Source organism: Macadamia integrifolia, unplaced genomic scaffold (genome assembly GCF_013358625.1).
Source record: "Macadamia integrifolia cultivar HAES 741 unplaced genomic scaffold, SCU_Mint_v3 scaffold750, whole genome shotgun sequence".
Classification (NCBI taxonomy): Eukaryota; Viridiplantae; Streptophyta; class Magnoliopsida; order Proteales; family Proteaceae; genus Macadamia; species Macadamia integrifolia.
This window is the reverse complement of record NW_024870531.1, coordinates 220450-242085: the sequence shown is the minus strand read 5'-3', so window position 1 is coordinate 242085 and position 21636 is coordinate 220450. Positions and strand designations below refer to the sequence as shown.

The 21636-nt window shown below is 36.8% G+C and overlaps 1 long non-coding RNA gene across 1 annotated transcript; it reads left to right on the top strand.

Annotated features, from left to right (window-relative positions):
- Window positions 1-1419: 1419 nt before the first annotated feature.
- On the top strand, window positions 1420-7398 carry LOC122069883. Its single transcript, XR_006137580.1, has 2 exons — window positions 1420-5684; window positions 7112-7398. It is a non-coding gene; the product is annotated as an uncharacterized LOC122069883 (long non-coding RNA).
- Window positions 7399-21636: the final 14238 nt, after the last annotated feature.

Here is a 21636-nt window from a genome sequence, read left to right as displayed (position 1 = left end):
CTGCTAAACCTTCTCCTTCTCTCTTTTCTTTACTTTATACGGTCCTACTTTAGAGACTAATGGCATGGTCTTTGAAGTGCAAGTTTGTATCTGATAATCTAAAACCCCAGTGAAGGTATTTGGAGACTTGTTTTCAAATTGGCTAATATGAGACAAAAGATTAAATAATTCAAAATTAACTCCGGCTTAATAGAGAGACGAAGCTTACGATGGGATTGGACAAACAGAGACTATAGCCTCGTCTGTCTTGATTTAGTTGAATACTGAATACGTAAGATCAATCACTCAAGAGATGGCATTGATTTCTAAGGTCTTCCTCCTTCCCTCCTTCTTAATTCGATTCCAAGAGTGCACTGAATTCAAAGGGAGGAAGAATAATAATTAAAATAATATTAATTAATAAAAAGAAAATAACTTTCTATATAGAATATAGACATTTCCATGGCTAAGGAAGAGCTGTGGAAACCGTCGCAGTTGCTTTAGCTTGCCTTTAGAGAAGAAACTTCAAACTTGAGACCTAGGAGACAAAAGGATTGTAAAGTAATAATTCAAAATTAATTTTAAAACCAATGGCAGAAAAATCTTTTATGTCCAATCACTGCACCACAAGGTCAAAACGATCTTTTCCATTTCTAAACTAATGGTGTTAGGCTTTAGGGGTACGTTAGATATTTTTGAAAATTTAGGGTGGTATCTCATATAGACTTCAAATTAGGGGTGGTACAAGATAATTTTCCTTTATAAAAATAATATCCAAATTTTTTGTTTGACTTTTTTTTTCTTTGGTAAACGAATATTTCTCGAATTCAAATCTGGATTTTATTTTGATTGTTTGTTTGACAGTACACATAAACTAACATAACAAATTATTCTGAATATTTATTTTGTAGAGTAATTCTCATTTATAAATTAGCTAATAAAGGCTGACCCATGCAATTTAGTGGAAAAAGTTAATCAAGCCAAATGTACTACTTCGAACATCAATGAGATTGTTAAAAACTATAAAACCAAACCTGATTTTTGGACAAGATAATCTCCTATAGTATTGATACAAATGTGGTTCTGATACTATATAGGTGAACTAGTGGGCCGAAACCCAAAACACCCTTGTGGGAAAAAAAAAAGTGAGGTGAAATTGGTTTAATGATTTAGGATTTACTTGGGAAAAGGCTTAGTTGTTATGGTTGTTGTTAGCTGAATGATTTAGGAAATGGCCTGAGTTTCAAGACATTTTTTGTTGATAGGTAGGGAGGGGAAGTAAATATTAGCCAGGAGATCCCTTAATAAATGTAGGCTTTTTGTCCACCATAGCTCACTACTGCACTAGGCAATTGTCGTTATATTTTATTAAATATGAACATGATACATAGTTATTAAATTCGGATTAATTCCTTTCATTAATTAAAAAGTTCAATCTTTATGGGACTGGAATTGGGCTGTATCAGTTTTCTGTATGTTCCTGACATTTTACTTATTGGCATATAATAGGAAGCTAGTCTTTAAAAGTTTGGACTCGCTTCCTGAATATATTTATTTGCACTCAACTCAACCATATTTATTTGAAGCTAATAAAAAGGAAACATATTAGAAACTTATTGCCATACTCTTGGTTATGTGAAAACATGTAGATTTCCTATTTCCTGCATGAGAATATTTGCAGATTTTACCCGTAAAGCACTAAGAGCTTGTTCTTCGCCCCAACAAAATGTACACTACCACTTTTGGTGCTGCTTTTCAATAAAAATTTGGTTAAATTTTTTTATGGAACTTAATGTCAACAATAGAGTTAGATTGACCACCTGGTTGGCACTTCCAAACTACTCGACGAGTTTGCTAGGGTTCAGAAAGGGGTCTACCAGAGCTCATGAGGCAATCTCTGAAAATCCCTCTGATAAGCCCAAACCTCCTATTGAACAGCCATGAAAGTCGAGCTTGGTAACAAGTTGGTTAGGGGATGATATCATTACTCTATCTCTATGGATTTAGGGTGATGACTGAATGATGATAGTCCATTCTTTCACAATAGTACCCTCCTCCATGCTGTTTGACTGTATCATTCGCCATTTTGACCATGATTGGATCACTCGACTAGATAGTTAGAAAACCTGTCAAGACCTCTTTGCAGATTCCGTGCCTGGGTTCCTCAATTGCTTGTGTGACTGATGATTTATTTTCATCTTTGAACCAAACAGGTTTTCCTTAAAAATTGGATTTCCATTCTTTTTTTGTCATTCTGATTTATCAATATTTAATCTATATTAGACTTATGTAGAATTTATCTCATTTTTCATTTTTCTTGCAAGTGGCCAGTAGATTGCTCTTTTTTTATTTTCTTTTTTTCCTTGCAGTCTTATAAGAAAACTGAATATAAGTTTTTCATTTGCTAAAGGGTAGTTCTAACCTTTCCTTTTCCTTAAATTTACTCACCCGATGAAGAAAATAAAGAGGATATTTGCGAAATTTCTATTTTAATTTGTTTCATGAACCAATCATTTTTATTTTGGATGTAGCTTTCATGGTTTCATTATGATTATTACATGCTTCCTATTCCAATGAAACTAATTTTCCATATTTATTCTTTGTCAGGTGACAGAATCTGAAGTTGTAATGCATAATCGTATACCTGTTGGATATGCTTCATGCCCCACAGAAACAATGAGTATCATTAGACTTTTAGAGTGTTGGTTGTGTTTTAGTTGAGTAAAGCTATAACTCAAAGTTAATTCATTAAATGCTTATCCATTTTATTAGGACATTTGATTGTTCACCTAAGTAAACATATCTGCCTGAGCACGCTTGCAATTCAACTTTGCCCTCAGATTTCATCAGTTTGTTTTTTTTTTTATGTCCGTTTCTCATTTGGATATCTTTGTGTTTATTGTTCCTTTAAAATACTATGGAAACACGAACGGCCTATAATTCTTCCAATATAAAATAGGTCTTTGATTTTTCCAGGTTAATTACATGTCAACTCATGATGATAAAACTTAGTAGTTTAATCAGTCTGTTACAAGTAGGACATCAGTCCTAGTAAGACTAGAAACAGAGAAACATAATAGACTGCTGACTAAATAATCAGTCCTAGACTCTTCTATTTGAACTACGACTTTCATCGTTAGACAAGGAAAACACCAAGGGAGGAACTTGCACAATCCACAAGACTCGTCCTTCCTTCTCTTCTCCTGACAGTCTTCTAGCAACTCTAACAGAATATCTAGCTATACTTTTTATCTTTGTCTTGTATGAAGTTCTAACTAATAAGATTCTTACCAACCTTATTGATTTATTCAAAAGCCAATGAAAATTTATGTGGAGGATAGTTGTAGGATAAATAATTTGGCGATTAGTATTGTCGCATTTTCACAGGTTCCATTTTCCTTGCATTAAGAAGTGGTGTGGTCTTACATTTGTTATATAATATCATTATACTTTAACATGACAATCTCACTCTTTTTATTTTTTTGGTGAATCGTTTGTTGAGCTGTCCTAGGTTCAAGTTTCTAAATCTCGGATCAGTTTTGAGATCGATCAACACCAATACCAATTGGGCTAGGATTGGAGTATTAGACAGATTTACCTGTGATTTTAAATAAATTATATTACATTTTACTATGGGGCAGTACCTGTGTATCAGGATCCAATTGGTTAGGACTTAGGATCGAGGATCGATCAACGCCTAAACCGATCGGTCAAGGAAAAAATCGACCCGATCCAGCCAATATTGACCTATCCAATCCGAGTTTAGAACCATACCTTATAGTAGGTTTAAGGTTTTGTTAACCTCATTGAAACGACCTTGTAGGTCACTAACTGTCCTATCTAAATACATTACATAGAATTGTGGCTGTCGGGAAACTCATAAAATAGGGGGAATTAAAAGGGGAAAAATTATTTCTTTTAGATGTGATTTGATTGAGACTCAGAATCTGTGAGGTTAACATATTCGTGTAGTGAAATGTTATTGTTTTGTTCAGCTTGACACATCAGTTGATGTGACGTGGGTTATGAAACAAATTTTGGTTGAACATCAGTTAATGTTCAGCTTGACACATCCATTGATGTGACATGTATTGTTTTGATTAAGTTGAAAACATTTTTAATATTGAAAAGTGGTTACCCATTGTCTGTTCTTGTACTGATGAATTAGTTATAATCCTTGGGTTATGGTTATCCATCCATGCCTTATGTGGTGATTCCTGAGATTTCGAAGAAAGCTGATAGATCTTATTAGTGGGTGGGACATCTGCTACATTCAGCTCTTGTGGATGACCTTGTAAGTTTATTACTCTTGGCTATCTACAATAGACTTTGGAGAGAAAAGAGGGCACCCATGTTTAAGAATGAATTGTTAAGTATGAATTATGGTGTTTCAAATTGTTCTTGCTTTATTAAAATTTGACTGCTTTCATGGGGTTTTAAGGGGGTGGGGTGTTTCTTTTTTCTGTTTCAATTGGAATTTCATGTAGTGGAAGCTGCTACCTGTTTGTTTAGGCTGTGGGTGCTTTTGTAGTAGCCTCCAATTTTGGTGGTTGTAATTGCTAATTGTTGTTGGTCATTGTTTTATTTTGTTCCCTTAAAATGTTACAAATTCGTTTTGTTGGGCTTCAGGCTTCTAGATTTCTACCATTAACCATACATCTTGGTTCTTTGCTGATTGTGTTGGACTAGGAATCAGAGTTTTGTAATGTGGTTTAATTACTGAGGGAGGGGAGTGGAAGAGCCTTTGTAGTGTGTTTCTTTTGTATTTGTGCAAGTGTATACAAAATCTTTTTTTTTTTTTTTTGCTCCTTGCTGGCAGGTATAAAAGTTGTTATGGTATCATGTAATGGGATACTTAAATAGCAACAATATATTGGTTCTATTTGCAGAGGAACTGATGTGCTTTGACATGATATGTTTCAGTACGAAATAATGCCCATCAATACAACTTTTGTCTTATTTGTGTCAAGGTTCTTTAAGTGATCCTTTCAACCATGGCTGAAGTAGATGCGAAGGAATACACGAACATATGATAGTATCTTTATTATTTTTTTTTTTGCTAAGGTCAATTATCAAGGCCTTTGGCCTAACTACTCCCGTGGGGCCATACTGACCCCACAACTGTATGGAGGGGTCATGCCAGGGTTGATTGAGAACCATTCAACTTTCACTGAGAGCAATGAAGCGCACTAAACACCCCCGTGTGAATGGCCCCATGGAGGTAAGAAGAATCGAGACTCAAAACCACACGCTTCCTGAGGTGAAGGTCCCTTGCCAACTCAGCTACCCCCTTGGGTTTGAGAGCATATGGTAGTATTTGCAACTAAGACAATGGGAATGTTTGAATGGTTAGAAGAACATTGGGAGATGCATAGATAATTCCAGACATTAACATATCGCTTGCAATTCACATTGTGAATATTCTATGGTAGCATTGGGTTTTATAGCACTGTGTACTTGGTCCCAATCCCAATTGAGGATTATCTGACTTAGCAGCTAACATAAATTTTTATACCGTCTTGTTATATCATCTGTTTATCAAATCATTTTTTCATCTTGTAAATATCCTTCTCAAAAACTTGAGCGATTGGGTGGAGGGACTCACAGGTATATGAGGGGACAATAGGCCTCAAGGGTAACCGATGTGGGACCATTCTCCCAACAGTTGAGGAGAGGAAAGAAATCAACAGAATCAATCTGGTGATGTAAGTAAACGTCTTTCATGGAAACGTAGGTAATTTTTTCTCCTCCTTGCTTATCAAGTATTTTTCTTTCCTCTTTTATCTCAACATATCTTCTTTACTGATATTAAGATTCTATTTCATCTTTAATATTATTCATCCCTATATTTCTTGAACTGTTTGCCTCTTCTTTTTGATAGCTTGAACCACTAGAATGGTAGAAAGTTTCCTAGACCTATTCCTAATATATTTTCCCATAATTAGCCCATTTACTCTATGATTTTTCCTATGTCCAGGCATATTGCCACTTCTAAAATTTCATCAAAATTTCTTGTGCTGGTGTGTCCAATCGAACCACATTCTTCCATTAAGAATTCATTCCTCTTCAATACTATCACAGGTCTAAAAGTTGATCTTAATACTTAATAGTGATTGATCTGACCTATTGTTATTTTTAGATTTCATCATGAATCTGAATTCTGTTTGAAACCAGAATGAACAGATGCAATTTCCTTGGTTTCATACAAAAATTTCAGTCCTTATTCCCACATTAATATCTTTTCTTTAAGCTAAAATCTGAAATCTAATTTGCCTTAGTTATAAGCTACCATGGCTGTACTGCTTCAGTTGGTCATATTGGATTGTGCATGGTTTAGTATGAATGCAAAATCTTACCATCCAGATCTTAAACTTTGCTGCATAATGTGGTCTAGAATGTGGGTCATTCTTGTTTTATTTTTTGCAATATTCTCTTTGCGGGTATGATAGTCTTTTCTTTTTCTGGTATGCATTGTGCTAGATTCTGCACTTTGTATCTGTAGCTCTTCCATGAAATATTCTTTAACTACATGTGGATTGTGAATGTGGGTCATCCTTGAACCTGTTAGGTCCATGATATTTATTTTTTAACTGCATGATCTGGGCCTATTTTTTTCGTAAAAATGCACCCACCTTGGACAGCTAGGTTTTTTCCCCCCTCCCCTTCTTTTTATTCCATCTCTTAGGGTTTAAAACAATAAGATACTAAAACCTACGTAAGATGCACTATGCACATCTAGGCGACAACAGTGACGCCTAGGTGGCCAGCCACCGCCTTGTGTTTCAGAGGTGACAACGGTATTTTGCTGATACCTACGTATCTGGATATCAAATGAAGAATTTTTAGTCATTTACTGACATTTTCTTAGTTGTATATTTACTTCTTTGATGAATTTTGTTAGTGACCATTGGAGAAATTAAATTTGTTAAACTCTAGTTTTGCAAAAATTTTGTCATTCTTGTATTGAAATATAGTCTTAGAAGAGGATCAATGGACTGAATAGTTGCTTATTGCCAACAAGTTTTTTTTTCTTTCTTTTAACACCTTTTAGATGCTTGCAATTCCACCCCTTTTTGGTACTCATAATGTGACATTTGTTCTAAATTTTGTTTGATGAATGTTATCTTAACAGGACAACGGATTCCAATTTGACCTTCTTGATAAGAAGGTTTGCCTCAAATGTTACAGTTTGAAAAATGCACTTTGCTCCTGCCATTTTGTCCCTTGCAGTTCCGTAAGAACACACAAATTTGCTTAGTGTTTCTAGGTTGTAGAACTTATAGTGCTGATACTTTTCTTGTTTGCACTGCTAATCTTTCTTATGCTTAAATGTTGTCTTGAAAATTTTAAGGTGTCTCTTTCACGTTTAATTCATATAGGATGGATATATTATCATACTAGTTCTCACTCTTCATACTAGTCCACACTCTTCCATTTCAGAATGTTATTGAAACAAATCAGGATCCAAAACCAGTACCTGCAAATATAAGAGAGAAGAGAGGAAGAGAGACAGAGAGAGCAATTTCTGGGACACGATAGATTCACCTTGTGTTCTTATGGACAAGAGTAGATGTTTAGTTAGCAGGTAATGTACTCTTAAGCAGGAATCCTTCTAAGAGTAGATGTTTTAGTACAATGATTGTTCCAAGAGTAGATGTCTTAGTACAATGAAGGGAATAAAATAAAAAATAACTCTATGAGACTCAATTCACTGCGTGATAACAACGAAAACACTGGATAGGCCATATTTAAACAAATCTAAGCAAATATTCTCCAATAATAGCAGTAACAACCATCACTCTATGCAAGTACCAATTTTAAAAAATTGCAATCCCAAACTGATGTGATCTAGGGTTCCAAACTCTAAATTCGGTGCTATAGAGGCCAAAAAATGACCTTAGGGTTATGGCATCAATGTCTATGTCGGCAGAGAGTTCCAGATCATTTGGAAGTATGTTTTCTACAATTTGGGATTACATTTCTTGCATTTCAGGAATATGAACGGATAGCTGCCTTTGCCACGGTCACCTTTCACACTGATCACGAACTTGCTCTAGAATGAAAGTGTGAACAGAATTTCATTACCTCACACTGCTTTAGTTTGGCTTTAGGATTGGCATGGGGAACTTACAGCGGTTTTGGTAAAACTCAATTATAATGAAGGAATGGGAAAATTGCAATTAAACACAATATTTATGGTGGTACATGGTGAATCAAAGGAGAAAGGACAAATAGGGTATCAGGATTTATAAATTGGGGACAGACTTAAAGGGGTTTTGAAATTGAGGACAAATGAGAGTATAAAGAAAGATGGGAGGGGGCACGATTAACAAAATAAAGGATAAAAGGAATAAAACGAGGAAAGTACTTAGAAGAGGGTAACTTATTAATTATGAAACCAACAAACCTAGCGATAGGGACAAAATAGATGGCGGTAATATTCCAACAAATCATGGGTTTGTTAGAGATCATACTAAGGGTACTTTATGTATTAGATTATTATGCTATATGTGCTTTTACTTTTATGCCTTTTAACCTCTGTTGGCTATCTTATGTTAGCACAGATGGTAGATCTGCAATTTCCCTTATGGGGCTAAGTGCATTAATATAGGGGGAGAGAAATCTATTCTCTCGCACAACATTAATACCATCAATATTGGCTTAGAGAAATCTAGCTCCTACTTTCATCTTCCCTTTTATTCTCTTGTAACCTTTAGATTCCCACTTGGTGTTCGAGCCCAAGGTTTTGGTTTGAGAGTCGTGCTACAAGTTCTCCATAGTTAGTACTAGTATTAATGGATGACTGCTAGTTACAGTGAAAGAAAATTAGCATTTCAAAGAATCAAATCGTGAATTGGATGTGTGAGTTGTCAACCTTACATAGCTGTGTGGATGGTTTATTACTCGACTCGTTACTAATATTTGTATATAAGGGAAGGCAAAAAGTTCTGTCCAAAGTCTATCAAAGCAAAATAATGGTACCAATGGTTCTAAGATCTACATGTAAGGATGGATTAAATAGTTCTTCTCTGATAAGCCCAAACCTTGATGTAATGTAGATAAGTCACTTAATGGGCTTATTTTATTGGGAATAAGGCTTGGGTTGGGTTATGTATGTGTGGGGCCTTTGATCCCATGGGTTTTTTTTTGTAATGGGTGACTTTTAATGAGCCTAAAATATATGTGTAGACAATAGGAAAACGGGATTTAATTCATTGGTTCAATTAGAGTCATGTTTTGAGTCTATTTCCTTTGTTATTTCCATTTCTAGTCAGTTTATGTTTCCCTATTAGTAAATGACTAGTTAGGTCTAATCCTACTTAGTTTTAGTCTAGTCCTATTTGGAGTCCAACTCCTATTATGTAAGGTCTAATCCTACTTGGAGTCTAACTCCTAGTTATAGTATAACTGCTAATCTGCCCTCTATATATAGAGGACTTTATGTACTCTCAATTCTTCGATTTGAATAATGAATGACTGTAGTCAATTGCTTAAACAGTCGGGATAGCTGTGAGTGAGATGCCCGGGCCGAGATAACCAATCCCACCCACACTTGTCTTGTTTCCATTCTCTCCTATTCTCTTTTTACTGATACTATTAGTGCTTGCTGTTATCACTTACTGACATTGAAGAATCTTAAGAAAATCAGATCTGTTCAGAACTTCAAAAGCCAGAACCAACCAACACCCATGGAGGAAAATTTGGAGAGTGATTGATCTCCTCTTCCCCAATTGATCTTTGATTTGCCTGGCCTTTAGTGGGTGTTCACAACCACCCAAGGATCCCTCGATCCTCTTCTTTTTGCTGCCCAAGCATCCCTTCTATAGTTCTTGAAGAATTTTAAGATTCTCTCTCTTAAGTCTGAAAATTAGGAAAGCGCATAACTCTCGAACCAGCTGTCAGAAGCTTTTCATATTTAGGAGGTTTTTATACTCTCCCTAGGTCTTATAATCAACCAAGTTTGTAGCTCAATTGGAGCCCCACAACCCCAGCCACACCTCTCTCTCTCCAACCCTATTGTAGGTCCTTTTTTGTAACGGCCCGACCCCATTAACCTTGGCACAATATTGTCCTCTTTTGGCCTATGGGCCTCAAGTCTTTAAAATGTGTTGTATCATGTTAAGGGGGCCAGATCTTATTAACTTTCCCAATAATCTCTCCTTAAGTGATGTGGGACTAAAGTTTGTACACCCTCACCGATCTCCCAAACCCCCTAGTACTTACCGTACTCTTGCTCAGGACACCTCACCGATCTCCTAGGCAAGTCTGGTACTTACCGTATTTTTGGGTGTCACATTCTCTCTTATTGGGTTAGGTTTTGGGTTGGTATTGCTGCTGCATGGCTATTGTATCCTTAGGGGCTTATTTGCTAGTCTTATTTATCTTGTTTCCTAGTCTATTGCTGGTTAGTCTTGAGTAACTTTTGGGTCTTGATTTTTTTGTTTGGGGTTATAAACTGCTAGGATGGTTTACTTGGAACCTACTTCTGCTCTAAGTGTTATCCGAGCTATGGCTGAAGAGAGCTCTAAACAATACTCACTGGAGTATGTGATGAAATCCCTCCAACGACTGAACACAAGGATGGACACTGTGGTCCAAAAGTTTGAAGAGTTGAAGGAGACTACTGCTGCCCATTCTAATGCTCAGCCATGTTATTTTCGAGGGGAATTCCTTGAATGGTTGTTTGAATTGGATGTGTACTTTGACAACTACAACTTGATAGAGATACAAAGGCTCCAATATGCATGTCCCTAGATGAGTGATTGTGTTCAAATACAATGGAGAGTCCGTGAAAGGCAACTTCAAGCTCAAGGGCGTGAGCCTAGAACATGAGATGAGATGCAGTACGTGCTGGTGGGCATGTACCTATTTAAACATGAACGAAATATGTACTTCCACCAGAGTTCCCTCCAATTACACTCCAAAAGCCACCCACAGGTGACAAAAGCATGAATGAATTGTTTGACCACGTGGCCATTATGTTTCAACAAATTGCAAAGGAGCAATAAGAGAAGACACATCCAACCAATGAATTAGAGTTAAAAGTTGAGGTTAGTGTTGAAGAAATTCCAGCAATTCCAATTGTCAAGGAAGAGCTGGTCATTGATGTTCTCATCAACGAGACTCATGTGGAAGAATTCAAAGGCAACAAGGTTGCCACAATGGATAATGAGGTTGAGACTGAGGAACTTGGCACTACCTCAACTGTGATGACAGTGAACAGCCAAGAGGAAGATCCTAAGGAGCTTGAGATTGAAATTGTGGAGGTCAAGAATATAGTGGTTGAAAGCGTTCATGTGGATGATCCCATGGATATTTTTGAGGTTGTTGAAGCTGAGCATGTGGAGTTCGTCATCCCATTAAAGTATCTTGAAGATTGAGCTCCTCTCATTCTAGACTACATCCTTATTGTCAAAGAGCTACCTGGATTTTTTTACGGCTTGAGGAGGAACGTGCACTATGCTATAATCAACCTCACACTCTACGGAATTTGAGGACGAATTTTTTCTAAGAGAGAGCGAATTGATGTAGATAAGTCGCTTAATGAGCTTATTTTATTGGGAATAAGCCTTGGGTTGGGTTATGTATGTGTTGGGCTTTTGATCACATGGGTTTTCTTTGTAATGAGCCACTTTAATGCGCCTAAAATGTGGGTAGAAAGTAAGAAAAATTGATTTAATTCATTAGTTTAGTTAGAGTCATGTTTTGAGTCTATTTCCTTTGTTATTTCAGTTTTTAGTCAATTTACGTTTCCCTATTAGTGAATGACTAGTTTACTACTTACTCCATGTTGGAGTTTTAGTTTATTCCTACTTGGAGTCCAATTCCTATTATGTAAGGTCTAATCCTACTTGGAATCTAACTCCTCGTTATTGTATGACTAATAATCTGCCCTCTATATATAGAGGAGATTATGTACTCTCAATTCTCACATTTGAATATTGAATGTTTGCAGTCACTTGCTTAAATAGCCGAGATAACTGTGAATGAGATAACCAATCCCACCCACACTTGTCTTGTTTCCTTTCTCTCATATTCTTTGTTTACTGTATTGTTAGTGCTTGCTGTTACTGCTTACTGACATTGAAGAATCCTAAGAAAATCAGATCTGTTCAGAACTTTAAAAGCTAGAACCGACCAGCACCCATGGATAGGAGAGAGATGGATCAATTCCTTCCTTTCCCAATTGATCTATGATCTGCTTGGCCTTTTTAGAGGGTGTTCACAACCACCCAAGGATCACTTGATCCTCTTCTTGTTGCTGCCCAGGCAGCCCTACTACAGTTCTTGAAGAATTCTCTAAGATTCTCGTAAGTCTGAAAATTAAGAAAGCGCATAACTCTCGAACCAGCAGTCAGAAGCTCTTCATATTTGGGGGATTTTGTACTCTCTCTAGGCCCTACAATTGACCAATTTTGCAGCTCAATTGGAGCTCCACAGCCCCAGCTACACCTCTTTCTCTCCAACTCTATTGCAGGTCCTTTTCTCTCCTATTGGGTTGGGTTTTGGGCTAGTTTTGCTGCTGCATGGATATTGAATCCTTGGATAACCTACTTCTGCATTAAACCTCTTATTGAACAGCCATCAAAGCCGAGCTTCATAACAAGTTGGGGTGGGGTATGATATCATTACTCTTTGTCCATGTATTTAGGATGATGACTGAATGATGATAGCACATTTCTCACAATAGTACCCTCCTCCAAGCTCTTTGACTGCATCATGCACCATTTTAACCTTGTTTGGATCACTCGAGTAGATAGTTAGAAAACCTGTCAAGACCTCTTTGCAGATTCGGTGCTTGGGTTCCTCGATTGCTTGTGTGACTATTGATTTATTTTCATCTTTGAACCACTGATTTTCCTTAAAAAATGGATTTCCATTCTTTTTTTATTCATTCTGATTTATCAATGTTTAATCTATATTAGAATTAATAGAATTTATCTCATTTTTCTTTTTTCTTGCAAGTGGCCGGTGGTAAGATGCATTTTTGTTGTTTTTGTGAAAACATTTATATACCCCTTGAAGTGATGAAGTTAGCTGCAACTTTAGTTAGTTTTCTCATTATTTGCTTATGTATACATGTAAACCCAAAAAGCAGACCAGACCGAATCTGATTGTGGTCTTAAAGAAAAAAAAATCAATAAGAAACAAAATTGAAACCGGTTGAAATCAAAAGTTCCATTTCTATTTTGTTTTAAATTAATATTGTAATTGATCGAAACCGACTCAACAGACCGATCGATTGGCATTTGGCACCCTTAACCACTTTAGGTGAGATAGATTGCTGATTGGAGCTAAAAAGTTCACATGGGTAGAGCTTCATTGTTTGAAATTTTGGCTCGTTAATTGGGAACCTTGTTATCTGAGCACCCGAGTACTTTTTAGAAGGAAACAAGGAGAGTAACTTCTTCCAAATGGGCATCTGCAGGAGTGATATTGTCTTGATTGATGGATTTCCATTTTCAATTTTAGAGAACTACAAGGTTTGAAGTTGAACTAATAGTGCTTGATTAGCAGAAACAATGGAGATAAGAAATCCCCTCAAATAGACTTGGGGAAATCCACCCTCAAACTTAAGGAGAATCCTCTCCCCCTTATTCTTGGTGAATCCATACTAAATTGACTAGCATCAGAAGAATTTTATTCATCAAAACTTGTGTTTACAACAACAGAATCCTCTACCCTATTTGTAGCAAGGATCATCAGCCTTTAGTTGATTGGGTAGCAAGTACAAACTTCCCAAAAGTTACTGGGACCTGAATTAGTAACTAGCTTAGAAACAACTGGAAACTAATCTCATGGACCTGCAATCAAACTTTAAAAACAAATCATCAATTTTCAACATTTCATAAAGGACATTCACACTAGTTCTCCAATAACAAGATACCACATTTTAGTAACTTGAAAGCTTTCTGATGTTTCACTGTCACCCTCTCCTCACCAATCTGATCGGTATCTTTTACAAGGCGAGTCAAGTGTGATTAGAGATCAACAAAAGAAAGTATCAATCAATCTTTAATGGTGAGAAAGCTCCAAGAAAGGGATTTCTATTTCCCTCTTTAGGCTGCCCTGTTTATGTCCTAATCAGGGTCGTTTTTGTCCTCACCAAAGCCTTCGACTCTGAGCTTCTCCCATATATATTTAATGGATTTGTAATATCCATCTACTTCCTAGTTCCAGAAAGAACCCTATCTTTCTAATCACAATCGTAGTTGAAGATTTGCAATGGAGGATGGAAGAGAAGCTGTCGTAAGAAAAACTAACAAAGTATTCAATTGATGCATCTAAAGCACAGGAGATGAGTTATGCAGCTAGATTTAGGGATCCTGCGAGAAGGAAACATATCTATAACCATTAGAAGTAGAAAGAAAAGAACTAAGAGAGTGCGTGGAGGGTTTCACCACAAGCTCAAAACATACCTGAGATGGAAAGGGTTTCTTCACCGAGGAGGAACAAAGCTAGAGAAGAACTAACCTGTTTTGAGAGAGAGTAAGGATCGAGTGGGAGAGAAGGGCTGAGCTCTTCACCGAGACAGATGTTCACCGAGAGTTTAGATAGAGGAGACGGAAAGCATCGGGTTTTTGAAATTATCGGGAAGAGAGGCTATTATTTCACTCATGTAAACCTTTCTTTAAAAAAAAAAACCCATTACCCAGTGCATAAAGGCTTCCCTCACTTAAGCAGGGTTCTGAGAGGGTATATAGGTAGACAGCCTTACCCCCTTTACGGAGAGGCTGGTTTCTAGTATTTATGTAAACCTTTCTGATGTAGATAAATCACTTGGGCTTATTTTATTGTAAATAAGCCTTGGGTTGTGTTATGTATGTGTTGAGCCTTTGATCCTATGAGTTTTCTTTGAAATGGACTACTTTAATGGGCCTAAAATATAGGTAGAAGGTAGGAATACGAGATTTTATTCATTAGTTTAATTAGTTGCTATTTAATTCAATAAAGGCCCATTACGCCATTAGTTAGTTGTAAAGTCCTATATGGACTATTAGTTAGTTAGTCATACTCCATGTTGGAGTCATAAAGTCAAGTCCTAGTCCTATTTTGAATTCCTAGTTGTAGGAGGAGTGTCTAGTCCTATTGAAAAACTAGCTCCCAGTTGTAGTAGGAGTGTCTAGTCCTATTGGGAAACTAGCTCCTAATATTAGTATGATTGTAAATTTTCCCTCTATAAATAGAGAGGCATATGTACCATTATTGGACAGATTTTGAATGAAAGAAAGTTTGCAACTAAATGTTTAGAGCAGCTGAGATAGCTGTGGGTGAGAAGCCTAGGCTGAGATAGTCACTTCCTTTATTCTCTTTCACTCTTCTCAACCCCCATCTATTTGATTCTTCTTTTTTTATTTTATTTACTATAACATTCAAGAGGTATAATTCAGATTTTGATAAAAGTCTACAGAAATCAGAACCGATCAGCAATCCTATTGGGAATAGGAGAGATCGATATCCTCTCTTTCTCTCTTCTGTACTCTGTTCAGCCAGGTCTTCAATCAGGGTATTCCAGGTCTCATAAGGGTCCCACGATCCTTACCTAGTCATTGTTGGAAGCATTCAGCTGCTGTTCTTGAAGGTTCTTCTCAATTTTCTCTCATAGGTCAGAAAATCAAGAAAGCTTGTAACTTCACAACCAGCCGTCAGAATCCTGTCAACTTTGGGGGTTTTTGTACCCTCCCTAGGGACTATTTACGCCCGAGAGTGTAACTCAATTGGATTCCTATAGCCCTGGCCGCACCTCTCTCTCTTTAGCTCTATAACAGGTATTTCTCTCTCCTATTGGGTTAGGTTTTGGGCTGGTTTTGCTTCTATATGGGTATTTTGTATCCTTGGAGATTTATTTGATGGTATTTTTTCTTTGTTTCTTACTCCTATTTGTATTCTGTGGGGTTATAAAATGCGGAGTTAGTTACTTGTAATCTACTCCTGCATTACTTTCTATTCACATAAATTCTTCTTGCTCCAATAGGTTTAGAAATTGAGTGTCCTAAATCCACCAGGTGTGAGTTATCTTAAAAAACTCTACTAGTGTGTGAAAAAGTAATTCAAATTCAAGTGAATAAAGAACTGACATTGGTAATAGTTTTGGAAATCAGATTTAGTTTTTTGGAAAATAGATTTAGTTTTTGAGAGAGGCTAGCAGATCATGCAACAGAAAATTGATTCATGTAGCGAGAAAACAATTGGCTGTAGACGAAACTAAAAGAAAGGGTGTGGAATGATGAATCTATGCTAGAAGGAAGTGATAAACTACTGGGAGAAATCTGAAATGGAAATTTGGACAAGCTGACCTATTTAATTAATTTTTGTGAGCTAATATTGTCCTGTAGAGTTCAGAACTGAATACAGGAGTAGCATGGTTGTGGAGAATCAAAGAAGTGTAAAATATTGATGACAACTATTACATTTGAGAGAGAGAGAAAAGCTCCTCCCAATGACCATAGTTGTCAAGGCGTCGCCTAGGTGATGACTAGCCTCCAGGCGGCCTAATTGGAGTCTAGGTGACTGTTGCCTTATTGCATTGGCACCTTACTTCAAGACGCAACACTTATTAAAATCATAAGTCCGGCAAAATAATATTTTGTTTTGATATCCATAAAATTATTTTCATTTAGGCGATTTTAATACTATTCACGCACTTTAAAATAAATTTGATTGGAATATAACTTTCATCAAACTCATATTTAAGTAATCATAGACTTGGTGAAAAGTTGGTTTGTGCTTTACTTAATATAAAATGTTTCATGTAAAAATAAAATCATTTGACCAGCCAAACTTATTATAGAATAAGAACATTTTTCTAATTGATTTTTTTGATTTGGTGTGGCAAAATGTTGATTTTTGATGACTTGATGTTGTTAAATGTTGATTTTTTTAATGATACAAGGTATATGTAACATACTAAATAATGTTATAAAATAGGTAAAATAAAAATAACAGTTGTTCGCCTTAAGGTGCGCGACTTGTCGCCTAAATGCTTAGGCAACTCTCCAACACCTTGGTTTGCTTTGGCGCCATGGCAACTATGCAGATGACATGTGGTAATCCTTCAAACATCCAAGTTCCTCATTCAGAGTTTCCAGCACACCCCCCCAAAAAAAAAAATTTGTATTACCTAATTTAGAAATGAGCAAGGGCAGCAGATTGTAGCAGTCGGTTTATGTTTGGGACAATGGAGACCGCATAGTTGTCAAGGTGTCACTAGGCAACAAGGCAATTTTTGAATGCATAGGTGATTGGTCGCTGTATTGTTCAAGGCTCCAAGACAGAAATTTGGGGGAAAAGAAGGGGACAAAAAGGGGTAGAAGAAGCAGGAGATGCCACTACTACTGGAAATGTTGCAGCAGCAGCCATTGAGGAGGAAGGGTACGTACTTGGAACTCAACCACCGCCTCTTTTGTCATCAACATCATAGATGTTGAAGAATACTAAATGGGTTTCATTTTTTAAATTATAACTTTGAACTTGTATATATATATATATACATTTATAATTTTATTTATAAATTTCTCCCCATATTTATAAGTAAACAAAATATCATTTTATATATTAACCCTTCCTCAAAACTACATCTTATAGGAAAGAATATAATATTTTACGTTTAAAATCCCTTTGGTATATGCATGCCTTAGTCTGCTAGGTGCCAAGGCAATAGGTGCCTGACCACCGCTTGGTTCGCCTTGGTAATATGACAACTATGAGACACCAATTACTATATCGTTTAGAACTCAAGAGAATACATGGATGCTGGCAATGAGATGAAGATAAGGCTTTAGATAGAGTATAATGGTGAAGCAGTATTCCTTCGGGTGACCCAGGTTATTGTGATAAGACTTGGATGAGTCTAGTCATTTTTTAATATTTTATAGCATTTTTGTTTTGGAATTTAGTATATACATCTTGATTCCAGAGTGAGAGGGTTGGTGTTTCTTTGGGAAAGCCCTGAAGCTGGTATGGAAGTATGCACTTGAACATTATTTCGAGATCTGGTATGGAAGTATGCACTTGAACATTCTTCTCGGAAAAGCTCTGAAGCTAGATTTGGTAGCTTGGTTGTCTGTGTCTTCTGATCAGCAATCTTAGAGGTCTTCAATCTCACTTTAAACAGTAGAAAAAGATAAAAAAGTAGAAGAAGAAATAAGGGAAGAGGAAAACGGAGAAGAAGGGGGGGTGGAGAATGGCTATCCCAGCTTGGGCCTCTCACCCATAGCTATCCCAATTGTTGAACATCCTATCTTAGGAATATGGAGCGACAATGATTGTGAAATTTATTCTTTCATTAATAATCAATGTGTTACATCAACTTCTCTTGTATAGTAAAGGGTATAGCCTTACACTTCAGAAAGAAACCCAAAATCTTTCCTAAAAACCAACTACTCAACCAAGTAAACATAAAAGTAGAAACTACTATCAACCTAATATCTCCTAACAAATAAGACTAACTTGTCATTCAAGACAAACCCAAATATACAAAAACCTCCAAAGTTACAAAGCTTGATTGCCATGATAAAAACGAATAAATAAAAATAGAAGGTATACGTGAATATAGAAATGTAAACTTAATCCCATGTCTAAAAATATTCTTCAACTTAGTGTTGCTTTCAATTCTTCAATCTTTCTAATGAAGTCCAGGTTCCCATATTTGGAATCAGATTGCTTATGGGCTCACTCAAGAATTAATAACTCAAATATTAAAGAATATTACAGAATAATAGTAGTTCTATAATTAATCTCAAATTCCCAGGAAGGGTGACAATTTTGTAATTAACTAGAATCTAAGAAGGGTCAATATGACATGAAAGACTAAAGGGGATAACAGGGTTTTGATTTATTGACTGAGGGTTTAACAGGAACTAAAGTTGAACTAAAGACATAAAAGGATTAAAGGCATAAGAGGGGGGGCAGTAGTATGGGGAATAGTGTTTAACCAAAGGAACAAAAAACACGGGACAAATCAGTCGTCCCTTACCTTCAGCCGAAAACCATGGTGGAAAACTCAGAACCTTGCGGAAGAGAAATTAATGGCAGCCCTGGAATCAGACACAAACATCACTGAAATTCTAATATTAAGAATCGCCCATAGCTATGGAACTAAACTAGCAACAACAAATCCCAGATCTAACTATAGGTCGAGTTATATACTTCTGGTACTGAAACCAATGGTAGTTGCAGACTTTCGATTCACAGCATAAAGCTATCTCATGTATGATATACTTGGGTTTGTATCGCCTATGGGACCCTACTAATGTAGGAGTAGATTACAAGAAGCTAACCCCCACAATGTATTACCCCAAACAATACAACTAGTAACCCAAGACTAACAAATTACCTTTGAAGGTGCTTTAGAATAAAGAAAACAAAACCCAGGAATAATTCCACAATCGTAATGCAACCCAACAAGAAAAAAACCCCCAAAAGAGACAATCGGCTAGGAGAGAGAAAATACCCTGTGCAGTCTTAAAGATAGGATGGTGCGACTTCAGCTGGAGAGCTCAGAATGAGCTGCAAATTGGATCAAAGGCAGTCCTTAGGGAGGGTACAAGAACCTAAAAATTTGAGAAGCTTCTGATGAGGGTTGTTGAGATACATACTTTCTTGAAAATCATACCTGAGAGAGATTGTGTCACACACCATTTCTAGTAGACCCAACTTACCATTAGGAATACAGGTGGTGTGAGTTAGACACGTACCTGTCTTACCAATCTACCAGGATCTCTAATAGTAGTATCTTAACATTTTCACAATTTCACAATACAAACCAACATAAGCAGCGGAATCAGAGTATAGTAGCTGATGCAGATCCGGGTTCGAAGAACAGGAATCAGATCGCTTAGGGCCCACTTAAACACTCAATAAAACAGAGGCAACACCTAATAACAATTGTATTGAAATATAGCTTCAACTAAATGGCAGAATTGTAATTAAGCTGAAGTTTCCAATGAAGGTGACAGTTTTGTAAATAAATAGAACTTTAGAAGGGAGTGGCAGACTTGTAATTAGATGGAACTAAAGGCCAAGCTACAATATGCTAGTTAAAGGGTAATTTAGGAACCAGGGAGAAAATAGGACAAGAGATAATAAGGAAATAAAATTGAGGGTAGTGCGGTCAAACCAGGGTTTTAAAAGACCCAAACAGCAGCCCACGATTTTCAGTCTTCTTCTCCTTATCGTGAGAACCAGAAACCAATGGAACTTAAAGAATCAAGCTTCAGCAAACAGAAATCAAGCCTCAACAGTTCTAAAATTTCAGATTTAATGTCGCCCAAGCCTACTGGATCAATCCCAACCCGTACAGTTCAAAGATTCAAGCATATACTTGGAATATAAAGTTTGAATCTTGGAACCAGTGATAGTTCCAGGTATGGTCTGCAACTGACTTCAACTCTTGTGATTACTGGGTTCTTTGGAGAGCAATGGACAAGGGTATGGATCGCAGGCAGGAACTTCTCTTTCGACCAGAACTGGAATGCAAATAGAATTCTGTTGGAGGAGCTCCGGCAAACCCTCTTTTGTTTTCTGAAATCACCCTGCCAGAGAAGAGGAACAAAGCCCAGTGATGAGGTCGTGAACAGAGAATAGAGGGTAGGAAAGAGAACCAGCAAGAAGAAGGAGAAGATAAGAAGGGAAAAAGAAAACAAGAGAGAAAAATCAGAAACGAGAGAGATGGGGGTCACGGCAGTCCATATTCATCCATGCAAAACATTCAATTTTTTTCAAAAACTTCAATTCTGTCTCTTACTAGTGAATTACATTGCTTATAAAAGAAAACTCAAAGTATCAAAATGGTAATTAATTTAAAATGGAAACTAATATAGAAGCTAACTAATACAAAAAGAAATTGTTTTTAAATCCAAAGAGAATCAAATCAAAAGATTTTTTTTCCTATGTCCATCGTGCAACTGCATCAGTAGCGGAATCATAAATAAAATGGGGAAACATCTAATGATAATATAATAACATTTGTTATATTCATCCATGACATAATATAATCTAAAAAAAAATCTAAAGTCCACAGTTATACCCTAAAGTATCAAAATATGATGTACAATCTCACGGTGTGGCGTAAGCACAGTGGTCGCATGCACAGTCCTAATCGTGCTCCTCCGCTTCTGGTATCCACCAGTCGCTCACACCATACTCTGACTCAGAAGATGTTGGGTCACCAGCCATTGGCACCATGGTACCTGCATCAACATTAAAAAAGGGGTGTATACATGGCATAAGCCGCTCAGTGAGGGGTGGGTCAAGCACATCCAAGTAAGACAATAGTAGTAATAAATTAAGATGCAAGATTACGGAAATTAAACGTAGTCTATGATGCTCGTGATGCAGTTCATTGATTTATTATCTACCTAACAATACAAACTAAGTTTGGTAAATGCTACTACGGCACATTAGGCTATATCCTTCGTCTCAGAACCGCCATCAACTATGCAAGGATACAAACCCTAGCCGTGATTAGAAGCCTATCGGTCCCCATATGCGTCCATGGGTCACCCAGCAAACCCCTAATAACCCCCTCCTGGTAGTCACGACACTAGTATATCATCGACCACGTCGAACAGGTTCCCACCTTTGGATACAATCACATAGTACCACGGGTGTGGCATTTCGGAAAGACACATCGGGTTATCCAACACCTTAACCCCT